This window comes from Melospiza georgiana, chromosome 4 (assembly GCF_028018845.1).
Source record: "Melospiza georgiana isolate bMelGeo1 chromosome 4, bMelGeo1.pri, whole genome shotgun sequence".
In the NCBI taxonomy this organism is placed as follows: Eukaryota; Metazoa; Chordata; class Aves; order Passeriformes; family Passerellidae; genus Melospiza; species Melospiza georgiana.
In genome coordinates this window covers 27,834,138-27,852,677 of record NC_080433.1, presented here as the reverse complement: position 1 = coordinate 27,852,677, position 18,540 = coordinate 27,834,138, and positions in this window count along the sequence as shown.

Below are 18,540 nucleotides of genomic sequence, written 5' to 3'. Positions count from 1 at the left end.
GACTGTGTTTGTCTGGCAGAGAAACTTCTTTGGGGCAGCAGAAAGGAGGGAGAGGGCAGAGAGGGAGACCCAGCCCTTTGCAAGCACTGAAAAAAGCCACAAATTCCAGAGGTTTACGTCCAAAAAGGAGACAGAGGAGTCCTGCAACTTTACTTGAATAAAGGGAGAGAGTCCACCGGGGCACACACCAATGGGGTTTCTTTGCTTTCTCGAGGTTTTGGAGGGCGCAGCCTCCTTTTATCCTAAACTTCTGGCTATATGTTGCCCTCTTCCTCTCCCCACTGGCTGAGGCTCAGGGAAGGTACAGCTTTCCAGAACTGCCTACCATATATCCCTCCTTGAACCTACTATTTCACCCCAAAGTTCAGAAACTCAAGCTTGTGCAGACCCTTGTCTGTTCCAGGAGCCAAGCTGTCTGGGCTCAGCAGGAAACCTGCCCTAAGTCAGTAGGGACATTAAGCCCCATTTCAAAGATGTGAACACCCATCCCTTCACCCTTCAACTTGTTTGTAAGGACATTAGCTTTCCTCTCCCAATGTTGCCTGCTGGCCCTGTGTGGACTCTTAGCCTTGATGGTAGTCCCAAGAGCCTCACAGACAACATCACGGGTACAAACTCTGCTCCACTTTCCCAGGAGGAGTATTGAGACACTATTCAAACAAAAGTCCTTTGCTTGAGCATTCAAGTTTAAAAACTGTTTTCGAAGGATTTCACCTAAGTGGTTCAGCCAAGACTAACAAGCCTGTGGCATAAGGAAGGCTGGAGTTTCTGATTCCCAGCCCCTCATGTCTATTTTTAGCTCTAAAATCAGATAAACAATAAAAACCAAAACCAACCAGGCAACTAATGCAGAACCTGCTGGAAAATAAGAGTTGTGCGCTATGGGCTTTCTTCCACAGATAGCTACTTACAAGTAATAATAGCATCAACAGGAAAAATAAAATTAAAGACATGGAGAGAATAAATGAGTGATTAAACTGTTTTTACAGGCTTGTCATCTGGGTGGTTAGGAAAACTATACACTTTCACAGCACAGTCCCAAAGAGTGACTGTCAACACAAAGGCAGGTGCTGGATGTTATAAACAAAAATCTGCCAATATTTTTTGTGAGAAAAAGGTTACAAAAACTAATCAGACCACTGCTGCTGCTGGGGTGCTGCTTGTTTGTTATGGTAATTGCGGGTCATTGTCGTTAATAGTAGTTTTTGTATCGGTAAAAGCCCTGGCTGGGGCTGAGTTAATGGCTCTTCTCCCGAGAAGGGCGGGGACCTCCCCAGACAGTGAAGAGAAGGGACTGAGACATGGGAGGGTTGCATGCAAACTAACTTCAGGACCAGCATGCCATGGGAAGCTACTATTCCAAACACACTGAAAAGAACCCCAAAACAACGAGCCAGTATAGAGTTGAGAGATTGGAGTGATGTCCAAAGGTGAGGAACGGAGTGCTGAGCCTGCGGAGATGCTGAACACCTTCGTGGTCCCTCACCCTGAGCACGGGGGTCGTCCTGAGGCCGGGAGCCAGAGAGGAAAGGGGCACTCATCAACATCTGGGTCACTACACCCTAAAGGCTCCCACGAGGACCGGACCCCCAGCTCTACCCCTATTGGACAAAGCTGTGCATATCCTCCTCTGAGTTGCTCTGGGAGAGACGACAGATGCTGCAGACCCGTCAAGCTGCCCAGTCCTGAGCTGATCACTTTTAATAAAGGCATTAAAAAAGGAGAAAAAGTCTCCTGTCCTGTTTATTTCACCTGGGGACTCATCTGGGATAGCCACGCTGGAAGAGGACACCAGGACTGGCCATCTTGGACCTCCAGGACAGCTGGCTGTCAGGACCAGAGAGATCAGCTCAGGACCAGCGATGCTGAGGAGCACCAGAGCACCAGACTGGAGAGAAATCTGGTGGCGGGAGTGGGAGACGAGCGGGTGTGTGTGTGAGTGAGACGAAGGCCGGCAGCCGGACCTTTGATGCGAGAGTGGCACCCTCAGTACCGCGTTTTCAGACTTCTGTGAGGAAGCTGGCCAGGAACAGGGGGAAGCACGTGGAATTAGTGTGAGTGAGTCGTCTCCTAAGGGGGAAAGAGGGCTCCCCCTCACCGGGCATGCGGAGGGAATAGTTGTATGAGTGGTACACTCCAAAAGTCCTGACAGAGGGAAGTCAGGCAGATTGTAAGTCCCGAGGAAGATTCGGGCAAGCTCACAAGCCCTGCAGGCAAAGTCAGTCCTGACAAAGGGGTCAGGCACAAATCCCAGTGAAGGAGACTGCAGTTTGTTTTTAAGTCCTGATATGGTGAGGCCTAAAATTTGGCAGGTTAGGCAAACTAGAAATCAGGCAGCTGTTTTTCCTGACAGAGGGGAGTCAGGCACGAACCGACTTCTTACACCAGGGTTTTGTGTTTTCAGGTCCTGATAGATATAAGACCTGACGTTAGGAAAGTTAGGCAATCAAGAGATCAGGAAGTTGTTTCAGTGTAAAGTCCTGAGCATGAGGCAAATAAATTCTTCTTGAAATTACCCGTCAGTAGAGGGACCTTTGGGATTTTTTTCTATTGAGACCTGAAAAATGGGAGGGTGTAATAGTAAAAAGACCGGCAAGAGTGTTGCCTTCTGATGCAAGGCAAGGCGACCTGGTTCTGAGGAAAACAGCATGGTGACCCACTCTCCAGGGTCGCTCGGGCCAAGAACACACGCAGGCACCAACGTGGTGGACGGTTCAAAGGCCTTTATTGTCCCGTCTCATCGGGTTTTATAATCGGGGAGGTTTTTCTCTGCGTCAGAGGGTCTTACCTTACTGTAATTGGTTAATAAGGAGTAGAAAGTTACTAATGGTAGGGGGGGTCTACATTCTTGGGTGATCCCTTATCACTAGGCATTAGGGGGAGAGGAATCCTGCTGCTTTCCGTGACATCACAAGATTTTCCAAGCGCCTGCCCCTATCTACTACATCTCCCCCCGCTTTTTCACAAATGAACGAAGTAGTCATATACATAAGTACTGAGATGAGGCATGAGGTTGTTGACAAAGAAAGGGGTTTGGTAAACCTGGGTAGAAAATCTTCTGACTGGCAGTGTTCCCTGGTCGAATTCACAGCAGTTGTTGCCGGCCTATGAACAGGATGTTGGCCCGTTCTAGTTGGGTCTGAACAAATGAGACTAGCTTGTTCAGCAGGCATGGTACGAAGGTGACAGCTAAAAGTAGCATTGCCAATGGACCTATTAGGGTAGAAATTAGGGTGGTTAGCCATGGTGATCGATTGAACCAGGACTCAAACCAACCCTGTTGGGCTTCCCTGTCTTTCTGTCTCTGAGCCAGTCTGTTTCGGAGTTCTGCCATGGAGTCTCTCACAATTCCCATGTGGTCTGCATAGAAGCAGCACTCCTCCTTCAAGGCGGCACACAGGCCCCCTTGCTGCATGAACAGGAGGTCTAGTCCTCGCCTGTTCTGCAAGACTACTTCTGAGAGTGAGGAGACTGACTTCTCTAGAAAGGAGATGGATTTCTCGATCCTCTGCAGGTCCTCGTCAATTGTTGCCTGCAGCTGTGACAGTCCTTGGTGCTGGGTCGCCAAGGCTGAGACTCCTGTGGCCGTCCCGGCTGCTCCTAGGCCCAGCAGCATTGCAATAGTTTTACCTGTTACTATTTCTCTTTTGTGGAGCCGGCTGGGTTCCTCGAAAAGGTGATACACTTCTTCATCTGCGTGGTACAGGACCCTAGGAACAATCAGAACTTGGACACAAAAGTCGTTAGAGTCATCAAATTTGGCAAGGAACACACAGGGACTCACTCCAGATTGCTGGCAAACCCACATCCCAGACGCAGATGGGACTACCCACTTACTGTTTTTCCTGTTGGGTTTGACAACTTGGGTGCAGACATTGCCTTTCCACCTAGCTAGGGTTGCATTGCCAAAGCATCTGCCCTGGCCTGTGACTTGACTCAGGGTGATTCCTTTGCAGGGGGTGTCCCATCTACATTGGTTGGGTGCATCTGCTGTGGAGTAACTGAAGGGAGTGTTTAAAGTGACTCCTTCATAAAAGGGAGGTTCGACATTGTAACAAAGCCAGCAGGATTCGGTTAGGTTAGGGTTAGATTCGTTCAGGGATAGGAAGGTAGCTTCTAACATACGAAGGATTGGGTCTAAGTCCAACCCGGCTGAGTGGCCTATCTGAAAGGCTTCTGCATGGCCGGTTGGGATATCAGCGACCCTTGTGGGCAAGGCTTTGGGGTGGGTCATGTTTCTCCCTTTCGGCACACTTTTAATCACTTTGTTGGGTCCGACCGCTTGGGGTGCCGACGGTTGGAGCCTAATAATTCACACATTCACCCTCTCTTTTGACCCTTGAAGGACTACTGTCCACGTTCTGCCTATTGCCCAGCTAGGGTGATCTGGCTGCAAAACTGTCATGTTGTAGTCTGTGCATTTCCGAAATTCGGGGGTTTTATGGCGGTTTCAATAAAAGTTTCCGTGGAGGAAGAGGGGTGTTTTGCAACCGGTGGGTGCCCAGGTGAACTGTAAGAATTTGTCGGGCTCTTGTGGATCCCACCCAGGCCCCGACGGTCTGGCATCTGTGACAATGGTTTCGCAGCCCCAGTGCCCACAATGTCCCCATCCTGGGTGATTGCAGTAGCTTTTCCCAGGGTTTGAAGCTGGGCACCAGTAGGATAGGTACATGTGTGCGGCGTGCAAGGAATGGAGGTCTACCTTTGGTTGTCCTGGAAACAGGTTGGTGATGCGGAGCACAAAGGATGGGGTGTTTGGTGTGGTGATTTCTCTGAGTGCTTTGCCACTACTAAGGTGTCGCATGACCCACCTGAAGGGCCGATGGGGGTAGTGATCTGGGCTGGCTTGCCCTCTGGCAACAAGCTCCAACAGCAAAATCACACAGAAACACCCTTGGTGCTTGGGTTCCACCCGTGCGGGTCTCTCGGGTGCTGCCTGACGGCTTGGTGGTCGGTCGCTTTCCTCTGGAATGTGGATGTACGCGTCGCGAGGATGTCCCACGAGCATGTCCTGTAAACAGAAACTCGCAACTCTCATCAGTCTCATTCTGCTCGTTATGGAGGTCCGGCTTAATTGACTTAAGTGGACACCACCTGATTTTGCCGTCCTTTTTGACAGCTGTGTACCCTTGCCCCGTGAGTATCAACCTCCAAGCCCCGTTCCCATTCACCTAGCTCGTTTCTAATTACAACCTGCGGGCCATCCTCTAGCGTTCGAGTGGCCCAGTGTTTTTGAACAGGACTGTTTGTTTCATCTCCCCTAGGGAATTGATTCAATGCCAGCAGAGCGGTTGCCAGCATACGTGCCTGATCTCCTGGGGGAATGGCATTGGCAAAGCCCTCTGCTTTCACCAACACTTCTATCGGCTCTGTTCCTAGGTGTCTCAAGGCGAGTTTCCTGCCTTTCATGATGAGGTTACGATGCATTCAATTCCCGGGGAAAACGCACGAGCAGGTCTTCCGAGCACCACCCATTGAATCGGTCGGGCCTTTTCAGAAGGTCCTTGGGCCAGTGCTCCCACTCCCCCCTTCGGTGTAAAGTGGACGTACAGGTCCAGTGGCATGGCTGGGTTCCACCTGGCAAGTATGCCAGTGGACATCTGGCTTTCGATGAAGTCGAGGGAGCTCGTTGCCTGCGGTGTCAGCTCCTTGGGATCCCAGGGGTTCTTTCCTTTCAGGAGGTCATATAAAGGGTCCATGACCTCGGGAGGAACTAGGATGATGTTGCGAAGCCACTGTAGCGATCCGACCAGGCGTTGCACATCGTGGAGTGTTTTGATGTCTCGACAGACCTTCGCCTTGGTGGGTGTCACGTGGGAGCTTGTGATCCCCACTCCCAGGAAGGTCACGCAGGGTCCTCTCTTGATCTTTGCGCTCGCGATCTCGAAGCCGTTGGCCTGAAGGGTTTCCGTGATTGTGGACACCAGGTGATCTACTTGGCTTGCTGATGGTGCAGTGACTAAGATGTCGTCCATGTATTGAATGATGGTTGTGTCGGGATAGGAGTGTCGGACCGGCATCAGTGCTTTGTCCACGGTGATTTGGCATAACACAGGGCTGTCAACAAGACCTTGTGGAAGTACCCTCCATTGGAAGCGGAGGTTGGGCTGCTCGCCGTTTCGAAATGCCACGGAAAAGGCAAACCGTTCTCTGACCTCAGGGTGCAGGGGTATCAAAAAGAAGCAGTCCTTGATGTCCAGCACTGCGCACGGCTGCCCTTCGGGGATGGCTGAGTTCGTGGGTAGCAGTGTCTGGACTGGACCCATGGGTTGGATCATCTTGTTCACTTCTCTCAGGTCATGGACGAGACGATAGCCTTCTCCAGACCTTTTGGGGATCACAAATACAGGGGCGTTCCACAGGCTGATGGAGGGTTCTATGTGACCCTTTTGCAGTTCGCAGCCGACCAGTTCTAGCAAGGCTGCCATTCGAGGCTCTGTCAGGGGCCACTGCTCGACCCATATGGGGTCTGGTGATTTCCAAGTCAATTTTATTGGCAGCGGAGGGTGTACGGCAGTGGCCCTCAGGATAAATTTGTAATCCGGAATCCTAGCAAGGAAAGAACATCCCTTCCCAACAGGGGTGGAGAATTTTGCAAAATGTAGGGGTAGATTGCTACTGTCTGTTCTGGTCCCTTTTTGTGTGAAGCATTAAAGCCACCAACTGGGTGCTTTTCCACGCCTGGGACTGCCCTCCCACTCTGTTCACTGGAGGGACTTCTTTGAATTGCCAATGCCCGGGCCAATGCGCTTGGGGAATAATCGTGCAGTCTGATCCCGTGTCCGCCCAAAACTGGAGCCCTATGACGTGGGGATCCTGACTGCCGTAAAGGCGGCATGTCCCCCACACCATCAGGGGTTCCTTCCCTATTCTCATGGCCAAGGCCACCCAGGGATCCCGCACTGGGGCATCCCCTGCTGGTCCTGTGACACCGGGGCGGCTTGTGGCGGTGGGGGGTGTGAAAGCATTACTGGTGGTGTTGTGCAATTCTGGCATTGCGTTGTAGGTGGGGATGTAAAATTGACTGCTCCCTGTGGGGGCATGGGGTACAAGGGTCCCCTGCCCCACTGGGGGCTGCTGAAGCTGGGCCGCTGCACATTCCAGGTGGGAGGGGACTGAACACGGCCCGGCTGCCCCCTCCCTCTCCCATTTCCCTGAAGCCAGGATCTGCATTCCTTAGCTAAAATTCCCTTCTTCCCACACGCCCAGCACAGTCCCTTAAGTCCCCCTTGGCGTGGTGGAGCATCTGCTGATCGACACCTTGGCTGGGGGCAGTTTACTGCCAAGTGGCCTGCATGGCCACACTTAAGGCATGCCATCACACTGGTTATTGCAATGTGGACTGCTGCTTGGATGGGAGCAAGGTGTTCCTCCTTTGCAACATGTCTGATCATGTCTGCTGTGTTAGACTCAGGTGGCAATGATCTTAAAATGTCCTTGGTGGCTGAGTTGCATTGCTGGCATAGGCAGTCTGCCAGCACGGGACCCTTAGCCTCTGAGGGTAATGAGGAGGAATCTAATGCTGCCTGAAGCCTGTCCACAAACTGAGTGAAGCTCTCACTCTCACTCTGTTTTATAGTTGACCATGGTGAAGGTTTGGCTACTACTTTGGCAGTGGCACAGATGGCTTCCCGGGCAGCACGGGTGGTTGTCATAACCTCATGGGCCCGTAATTTCTCAGCCTGGGCCTGGGGGGTGATCATAGTGGGGTCTCTGCCCATCAGCCTTTGTATGCTGGACCCGTGCAGTGGATGGTCAGCCCCCGTTATCTGGGCTAGCTCCTTTGGGCTAGATCCTCCCACTCTTGTTTAAAAATAATCATTCCTGCCCCATCAAAAATCATTCTGCACGTCTGCTTGATGTCAAAGGGGAGCATGTCATCCCCCCCAAAAACGCCGTCAATAAGTGTGGTAACCATGGCAGAATTAATTCCCTTGTCTGCAATTGCTTTAATTGCCTGTACCTCCTTTGGATTCACTGGAGAATAGGTCCTTCTTTGGTTTTCGCCTGCCCCCCCCCACACGGACTGGGAACACTAGCTTGGCTGAAGGGGCGTACTCGGTGCAGGCTATCTTTATTTTTCGCCAGTCTGTAAGTGGGGTTCGGTCTTTCTCTGATGACCCCTTCACCCAAGCGGGAGCGCTGCAACTAGAGACCTTATATGCTGCTGCTCTCCCTCTGTTAAGGCTAGAATCTGAATCGGAGTCCTCCGATTCCCTCTCAGACTCGTCCCGGCTCGAGTCTGAGTCGGAGTCGGAAGTCGAATAACCGAGCACTTCTGGGCTGCTCTGCCTTTTTCTCGGGCTCCGACCCCGCTCCCTCCTGCGGGGGGCGGACTGTTCCCTCCCCCTGAGGTCTCCCCGCCTCCTGCTGGGGGAGGTCCTTGCCTTATACAGGCTTAATTTGAATAGAGCGCTCTGGTTGGTCTTCCACTTCACCGCGGGGACCACCCCCCCTCCCCGCTCACCCGCACATGCGATGTTAAGCAGGCTGACTGTATTTCCGCCCTTTTCCCCCTCTTCTCTTCCACCCTGACCACGCGGTTGGTCGCCATTTTCGAACCCATATGGCGGCGGAGAGATTTTATCGATCCGGGCAGTTTCTGACCGTCCCGCCGCTTCCCGCGCCTCCTCTGCCAGCGCCCCCCAAAAACACTGCGCCCGTTGCTCTGCCTCCTGCATCGGGTCGGCAATCGGCGGGGGGAAGATGGGTAGAGGAGTCGCGGTTTTGCCGGCAGGCTCCGAGGGGGGGCTGGGATTTGGTGGGCTCCGCGGGGGTTTGGGGGGTCTCCTGGGGGTTCCGGGGGTTTTGAGCTCGGGCTCGAGGGGAGGTGGGACGCGCCTAGCCCCTGCACATCCCCATCTTCAATCTGATCACTTTCCGGGGTGGTCTGTGTCGTAGCTCCCACCCCCAACTGCGGAATGGCTATTAAATAACTTCTCGCAGCTTTCCAGGTTTCTTGCTCTTGTCGAGCTTTTTGCAGATCCTGGATGACTCTGCCCCACAATTTTAGGGCTTTCCCCGAGCCTGAACACATGGTATCCTCGGCCAGGGTTTTTGTACAATTATCCCACACCTCCGGGTGTAAAATATCCACAGGGCTTTCTATAGCCCCCAGCTTAATCAATCTCGGCAATGCGAGAGTCATATCTTTAAGCTTACATTCAATTCCCCATTGTGCATGCACCTCACTTATGACCTTTGCGATAGCTTCCATGATTCGAGGGCGTCCCCTCCGCTGCACTAGACCAGCTGTGCAGCTGCCGTCCTCTCTCCAGGCGCATCCCCGTTCCTTGGTCGCTGATCGGCTCCCGGGGTTTCGGCACCAGTTGTTGCCTTCTGATGCAAGGCAAGGCGACCTGGTTCTGAGGAAAACGGCATGGTGACCCACTCTCCAGGGTTGCTCGGGCCAAGAACACACGCAGGCACCAACGTGGTGGACGGTTCAAAGGCCTTTATTGTCCCATCTCATCGGGTTTTATAATCGGGGAGGTTTTTCTCTACGTCAGAGAGTCTTACCTTACTGTAATTGGTTAATAAGGAGTAGAAAGTTACTAATGGTAGGGGGGTCTACATTCTTGGGTGATCCCTTATCACTAGGCGTTAGGGGGAGAGGAATCCTGCTGCTTTCCGTGACATCGCGAGATTTTCCGAGCACCTGCCCCTATCTACTACAAAGAGACTGAGGAATATACCTCCCAATAGTCCCTTAGGGTAACTGTTAGAGAAATGGGATTCTATAGAGGCCACGGAGGGATTAGATAAAGTGAAGATGATCCACTACTGCATAGAAGTCCGCCCAGAATTAGAGGTGAAAAGAGGATGGCCTTGGTGTGAGACAAGAGACAAGTGGATGTGGCAACAACTAAATAATTATCTGACAGCTCGAGTGCAATACCGTGGGTCTCTAGGCTTATTGTAATCCAGAGCCGGCCCACTCAATACTAAAGTCCACACAGAATCACATGAATGAGACAAAAGACAAGGAGCGCTCTCTGCCACGTGGAGATGAGTATCCAGTTTATTAGCTTATCCAGGGACACTTCTGATGTCTGTGACCACCAGGTAGCAAAGAGGCGGAGCCTCACCTGCGCTGGGGTTTTATGCCCCAGGTGATGGGGGTGGGGAAAGAGGACCCCGGCCAATGGGATAACACTGGGGAGGGGCGAGGGGAGGGACCACCCGTGGGGCAGACCACCAGGGATACAGAGACCAGGGGGGTGAGGGAGAAATCATTTGAGGGGGAATGTACCATCCACGTGACCCAATAACATATTTTCCCAACACCCAGTGCAAACAACTAAATAACTATTTAGTGCAATACCACACTCGAGGACATACTGATCCTGAGCAATTATTGTATGTATTTTGCTGGTTAAAGAATGCTATTGGGGATGAAGGGGTGAGAATTTATAAGGTACAGAAGTAGAAAGAGGGGAATGAAGGAGGGGATGATGGAATTAGTAAAAGATGGGACCCCTTGGATTATTTGCCTCCTTCTGCCCCTCCACCTTATAATCCCCTTCTTCATGCACCTCAAATGGCAGGTCCGGTTCTTCCCCCGGCTGCCATCTCACTACCACCTGCTCAAATTCCTCCTTCTACCTCTTCAGCTTCCCCTTGATAAACCCAGTATCTTCCCCAGTAACCACTCCCTCACAACCCCCTCCAGCCCCTCCAGTTCCTTCTGCATCACCACAAGTGCCTACTACACCGGGTGCATTCTCCACTCCTTCTCCACCTCCGCTTAATATCCACTCAGGCTCTTCTCCCCCTCCCATTGCTGTCCCTTTACCTCCTCCTAGTTGAGACACAGATGCCACCTTGCCCAGTAAACAACTATCACCAAATACAGCTGCTGATCTGCAGAAAGTTCAGGGTAACCCAGATATCCCTCAAACTAGTAGTTTGGCATCTGAAGGTGGGCCGTACTGTAGCACCAGTTCCAAGACCTCCGAGGCAGAGAGACTCTTTCCCCTCAGAGAGGTTCCTATGGGAGGAGTAGCGGGAGGTGTTGGCTTTGTGAATGCTCCTCTAACTGCTTCTGCGGTGAGAGGATTCGAGAAAGAGTTAGGGCATTTAGTTGAGGACCCAGTGGGCGTGGCCAACCAAGTGGATCAATTCTTAGGTCCAAATATCTACACTTGGAGAGAGATTAATTCCATTCCAAATATATTATTTTCCCCAGAAGAGGTCCAGACGATTAGAGCAGCTAACATAAGAATTTGGGAGAAAGATAACCATCCGGGACCCCAGGTGCCATCAGGGGAACAAAAAGTGTCACTAATGGATCCCAGTTGGAACCCTAATCAGGAGGAGGGGAGGAAGGCCATGATGGAATATGGGTCTTTGATAATACGGGGGATCAAAGAGTCAGTTCCCAAAGGAACTAACACCCAATTGGCATTTGAGGGTGCACAAGAGAAGGATGAAGCTCCTGCTCCCTGGCTTAACCGCCTAAAGCGGAACTTCCAGTTGTACTCTGGAATAGACCCAGACACCCCAGAAGGTCAAATGCTACTAAAGGTCCAATTTGTAACCAAGTCTTGGCCTGATACATGGAGAAAACTGGAAAAAAATTGAAGATTGGCAAGAGAAGGACATAAATGAGTTATTAAGAGAGGCATTGAAGGTGTATTTAAGGAGGGAGGAAGAAAAAGCAAGGGCCAAGGCTAAGATCATGGTTGCTGTAGCTAGAGAAAGTGCAGGGTGGGCAGGTCCACCACCAGGAGGAGGCAAGGATAGGCCAGTACTGTCAGGTACAAGAGGGATGGAGACACCTCAAGTCCCTTTGAGAGAACGACATTGCTCTTACTGTGGAAAGGCAGGACACGTCAGGAGGTTTTGTAGAAAGCTTAGTTTCGATGAGGCAATAGCCAGGGAACAAGATAATTTAGGGAAGATCCTTAGAGGTGATGATTAGAGGGTCAGGGGTTTTTCACTTTAGGGGACCCGATGCAACATCTAGAAGAGCCCTTGGTAAACATTGAAGTGGGACCCCTAAATGAAGAATTAGAATTTTTGAGTACATACAGGAACAGATAAGTCCTGTCTCAACAAAGTACTAAAAAGTGTGGTAAAATACCCAAAAACATCTGAGGTTAGACAAAAAACCAGCTAGGTAGAAAGGATATCCAATAGCACCAAAACTGGCCAGTAACACTAAACTTGTAATAAGTGATGTGAAAGTAAAAGTAATGTTGTCTTTTTGTGTTTGTGAGAGTGAGTCACAAGCAAAGTCAGCGTCAACTTCCCGGGCAGGTAGGAAGGGGGCAGTGGAAGTGTGTGTGTGACCTGCAAACCAGGCTTGTGTCCCCCGGGCGGGTGAGGGAGCCGTAGCTGTAAGAGCGTGAGTGACACGCAGACAGCCTCATAGGTGAATGTGCACCAGAGGCAACCAGAGTCAGGGCCCTTCCAAGAGGCCCAGAGATACTGAGACCTGTGGGCCAACCCCAAGGTGAGGGGCGGGGCTACAGGGACCCATGATTTACTAGCAATAAGGATCCAGTTTGTGTCTTGAGGGTGTGAAGGAATGTGTGAAAGTGAATGAGAAATAAAAGAGAGCGAATGTAGATGAATTAGAATAGAGGTAATGTAGATTGTGCATTATAAGTTTTACCACATCTCCTTAGAGGGAAGTGTATTGTGTAGAAGAATAGTGTGAGAAAAAAAAAATTTAAGTGTCAGGGGTTGAAAGAAAAGTAGTATTTAAGCTGTAAGTGAAAGTAAGAACCAGAAGCAAGAGAGAAATAGATAAGATCTTGAAAATAGAACAGAAAACCAGTAAGTTAAATACACAGAAAAATAGGAGAATAAAAGGACTTTGGGAGTTAAGTTAGCTAACAGAAATACAACTTCTTGCAAAATACAGAGTATGCAGAAGTTGATGAGAGAAACATGCAAGCTATGGAAAAAGGGAAATTAACCAATTGTACATTAACCAGAGAAACTGAGTTTTGATAGAATCATAAAATAGCAGACCATTAATGCCTATATTTGAAAGCCCCTTTCAGGTACTCTTCATTGCTAATTTGACTGTGCAGACCAAAAGAAAAAGGTTGGACCCACATCACTCTCACCCCCTGGCATTGGACCAGGATTCAACATCAGTTTTTTCCCTCTGGCATTCTGGCATTGGACCGGACTCCACCCCATTCTCCTTCTGGCATTGGACCGGACTCCACCCCTTTCTCCTTCTGGCATTGGGCCAGAGTCCCAGTTTTTCCCTCTGGCATTGGGCCAGAGTCCACATCACTCTTACCTCCGGGCACTGGACAGGATTCAACCACATCATAAGTTAATTCACCCCAGTACACCGTGATAAAAGGACCAAAAGATTTAAAGTTGACTCTCAGAAGGAAGAGTCAAAAAGACTGAACTGTATGGGAAAATAATTGGTATCAGAGCTCTAACATAGCTTAAAATGTTTCAAGACAGTTCTGTGTAAAATATGTTGGTAAAAAGTTTAAGACTGTAAATAAGTACTTCTGGTTAAGTTCCCCAATTTAATTCTCAAGACTCCATGTTAATCCTCTACAGAGCACTCCCCTAGGAGAAACCAAAATTGGTAGGGAACAGACCAAGAGAGGTTTAACCAGAGAAGCGGGTAGAAGGGACTCTAAATAGCTTGGAAGCTTCTTCTCAGTAAAATTCCCCAAGAGGCAAGGCCGGGTGGGCAGGCTCTGCCAGATGACCCATACCGGACTCTTGGGAAGGGTGGTAATGATGGCTGTAATTGCTGGTGGTGCTCTGGGGAGCCCAGCTGAGCCGTGCAGTGAGTGCTACCAACCCCTCTATGACAAGGAAGAAGTGAGCTCCTGGTCCAGAGTCCACATCGGTTCTAACCCTAATTGTTAACCTCTCCCAATTGGTCCTTTATCAGAAAAATAAGAGAATGCATTGGATAGCCCAGAATACTGCCACTTTTAGGCAGCCACTCCTGGGAGAGTGCCCTATAGAAGAAGCCTGGTTGTGCTTTAAATGTGATGCTGCTGAAACAAGCTCAGTAGATCTAGTAAAAAGAAAAGAAATGGTAAAAACAATAAGAAAGATAGTTTGTAACAAGTATTTAGCAGTAAAGTATTCAGCTACCCAGTGGATCCCAAGAGATCAAAACAAATTACAGTCTGTTGAAAAAAAAGAAAGAGATGAATGTACCCACTATGAAGTATTTGAATGTTACTGAAAAAGGTATAAACACCTCTTGGAAAATGAAAGAACTGTGTAAATACTGAGAATGCCCAACAGAAACTGATAACACATTTCAGGAGAGCCCTATTTGGAGGATTGCTCTTTTTTCTATGCTTGTTTTCCTGTTTCATTAAAGTAGTATTGGCCATGCAGACCAGCCTAAAGAAACTAAGAAAGGTAACAAAGTTAAGTAACCATGATTACCAGAGTGCACAAGAAATTTATAATCAATACAAAAAATTAAATATGAAGCTCATGAGTCAAAAATTGTAAGTTGATGTGAGCTTAAAATGTAAGCTCGGTCAAAGAAAAAGAGGGGGACCGTTACAAACAAAAATCTGCCAATATTTTTTGTGCCAATATTGTGAGAAAAAGGTTACAAAAATTAATCAGACCACTGTTGCTGCTGGGGTGCTGCTTGTTTGTTATGGTAATTGCGGGTCATTGTCGTTAATAGTAGTTTTTGTATCGGTAAAAGCCCTGGCTGGGGCTGAGTTAATGGCTCTTCTCCCGAGAAGGGCGGGGACCTCCCCAGACAGTGAAGAGAAGGGACTGAGACGTGGGAGGGTTGCATGCAAACTAACTTCAGGACCAGCATGCCATGGGAAGCTACTATTCCAAACACACTGAAAAGAACCCCAAAGCAACGAGCCAGTATAGAGTTGAGAGATTGGAGTGATGTCCAAAGGTGAGGAACGGAGTGCTGAGCCTGCGGAGATGCTGAACACCTTCGTGATCCCTCACCCTGAGCACGGGGGTCGTCCTGAGGCCGGGAGCCAGAGAGGAAAGGGGCACTCATCAACATCTGGGTCACCACACCCTGAAGGTTCTCACGAGGATCGGACCCCAAGCTCCGCGCCTGTTGGACAAAGCTGTGCATATCTTCCTTCTCCTCTGAGTGGCCTTGGGAGAGATGACAGACGCTGCAGACCCGTCGAGCTGCCCAATCCTGAGCTGATCACTTTTAACAGAGGCATTAAAAAAGGAGAAAAAGTCTCCTGGCCCTGTTTATTTCACTGGACTCTCTTTTCAAATTTTGCTCACCTTGCTGTACCTACACTAGTTGTCATGAAGCAGAAAGGGTACCATCCTTCTTTTTCTCTTCAAGTTTATTTTAACCCATTCAGCAGCATGATGGAAGCTTTTGAGTTCCCAGTAAGTTACAGTAATGGCAAAACAAAATCATTTGAGCTACAGCAATTTGAAGAATTGACATTTTCATTCTGCATTTTAGACAGCAACTGACAATTATTGGGAGATGTTGCCCTCATCAATTATCCATCTTTGGTTAATAAAGAACCAGCTTTCAGTAGTCCAAAAATAAGAAAGGACATAAACAATTGCATTTTTATTATCAAACTTGCGCACAGGCAAAGAAAGCATAATCCTGGGCAACAAAATGGCCCAAAGCAAGGATAAAACAATTATAAAATTAATAAAAAAGCATTTGCAAAATTTCAACAGAAAATATATTTTCCCACAGATTTCTAATTAGGTTAATCTATTGTAGCATAAAAATAATATTGATCACATTGTCAAAAAATGTGTCCTAATAGAAATATATCAGGAAGCTTAATTTTGGTATTCTTCAAACTTTCTGAGCATGAGAGAGTGAATCTTTTCATGTTATTTATATCATATTTATAGTTTAGTAGTGCCCAAAGTGCATTGAAGGTCAAAAGAACACAGCAGGATACAAACATTTATTTTAAGCTATATTGCTTTCAAGACTTTACAGAGTGCCCAGAAATGGCTGGTTGTCTTTTTTCATTGCAGAATAATAGTAACATCTGTAGAGAGGCTAGACCAGAGCTCTAATGAATCGCTGGACAACAGCAAGAATTTCTCTATAGAAAAAACCTCAGAGACATATTTTTATGGCTTACAGGACAATCTGAAGTAGCCCAGATGCATCATTTTTATATACTCTAATCTTTGAAACTTAACCTAGAAGTTCCTTTAGAGACAATTTGATTTTTAAGTTATATCCACAAACGATAACTTCATCACCGGCAGTGCCAAAGTGAAAAGTAGTACTGTTAGCATTCTCATTGCTAAATATTTTGTAAAATTTCATAACCCCTCATTTTAAAACCAGCACTTGAGTCTATCTATTAAAATGAAACCATAAAGTGTAAAATAAATGACCGCAAGCTTTGAAATGATTGGTTAATTAATTTGGGAAATTTTGGAATCAGGATAGTAGACATAAAGCAACTTTTTTCAAAATTTGAAATAAGTGTTTGGAAAAAAATGTAAATTTTTAGCTGCTAAAATTGCATGTGTAGATATTATGGAAAAAAACTTCAGATGCTGTCTTCTTTTAGGGAACGAGCAATTCAATGATACAGAAATGAGAATGCCAGATGTGTATCAAGGTTCATTACAAAAAATTCCTTACACATTTTTAGGTGGGGTTTTTTTGGTTTTGGTGGTTTTTTTAAATAGTAAATCCCCTGCTTTGGGATTCTCTCTCATCAGAACACCTTTTCTGTAAAGTACTGGCAGAGGATCCAAGCTTCAGGGAGCTGTCATTGCCATCTACATCTGTAAAGCTCTTTCCCATTTGAAAGAAAAGTATCACTTTTGAAGAAAATTCTTAGGAGCAATAGTGAGAAATTTGCCGTCCCTGATTGAAGCTGTTGCTGGAGGCCAGGCATGGTTTGCTGACCTACTTTGGTCAAGGATTTTTTTTTCAGCCTACAGCCTAGGATGAGACTCTGAGACTGCTGGGAGAGCCTGGCAATGTGCAACTGATGACAGATGATGATGAATTGGATTGTCACCAGCACAGCTTTGAACATGAGGCTTGTCCCGGAGGTACACAAAAGGAAACTCAGTGCAGTTTCTTGGGTTCTGCTGCTAAGAGAGCAAGAGGTGCAGAAAAACAAACACCAGAATTGCTTAAGACTTTGGCCAGCCAAAGACCAGCCCAGCCTCTCCAGCACAGTAGTGTTTGTGCTGGCCTGCTGTCCTGGGTGGGGACAGCACCCGGCCTGGGGACAATCACCAGCATGTGGCTGCTCCCTCGGTTGGTGTGAAGCTGCCATACCTCACTGAGAGCAACAGAGACAGTGGGATCAACCAAGGGAGTATGTCATGGATGTGTCCTCTGCCTCAGCAGTCAACCAGCTCTTTCTCCAGGCCAATATGACTGCTCACACAGGCAGACAGCATGGAGGTGCACTACAGAACCATGTGACAAAACTAGCAGGCTGCAGAGCGGGGGTTCCAGACTATGAAGAGCTACACCCTGTGTACATCAGCCAGACCCCATGACCTAGGCAAGAATACTGATCAGTCACTCTGAGGAATTAATTTTTAGGGTAAAAACTACCGGGAGTCATTTCCTTTCCTATCTAGAGGGGCATGGAGGTGAAATTTTCACAGGACAGAACACCAGATACTGCTAGCATTTGCAATGTTTAATACAGGTATTTGTGATACTGATTCCTTATGTCGCTCCTTTTGTCATTTCAACGCACTCCAAAGAGACTGAAGTGTGGCCAAGTCATCTATCCAACTAATTCACCAGTAATGCTTGCTCTTGTTCTGCACATCACTGCACAAACTGAAATGTTAATGGAGACGCTTTCCCACCATTTTGTGCCTTCCAACTTTGTAACACAAAATTTAAAGGAGCTTGCTGCTGTTGGCTGGGTTAAGAATTTATTTTCATCAGAGTAGCTCAGATGTGGCTGTGGTTTTGTAGATTTTTGCTGGAAATAGTGTTAGTAATTCAGGGATGTTTTCATTATTGCTGAGCAGAATCAAGGCCATCTCTGCCTCTCACCGTCCCACCAGCAAATGGACTGAGGGCTCACAAGAAGCTGGGTGGGGACACAGCCAGGACAGCTGACCCCCAGTGATCCAAGGGACATTCCATACCTGCATATAAAGCTGGGGGAAGAAGAATGAAGGGGAGGACTTTCAGAGTGATGGTGTTTGTCTTCCCAAGTCAGTGTTAGGCATGCCAGAGCCCTGCTTTCCTCAAGATTGCTGAACACCTGCCCGCCCATGGGAAGTGGTAAATGAATTCCTTATTTGCTTGTTTGTTGTGTGTGAAGCTTTTGCTTTGTCTCAACCCATGAGTTATCTAACTTTTCCAGTTTTCTCTCCCATCCCACCTGGGAGGAGTGAGAGAGTGGCTGTGTGGGCTTTAATTGCTGGCTGGGGCTAAACCAGTCAAGTAGGTGTCATGCAGGAGCCAAGATGAGGTTTCAATATCCTCATGGATAGTGAAAACTCCTCAAACTGTGCCAGTGCAAATCTCAAGATGACAGTCATACATGCAGTAAATTCTCCTCCTACAGTATAATCAGGCAACATTGTCCCTGTTTCAACTGAAGT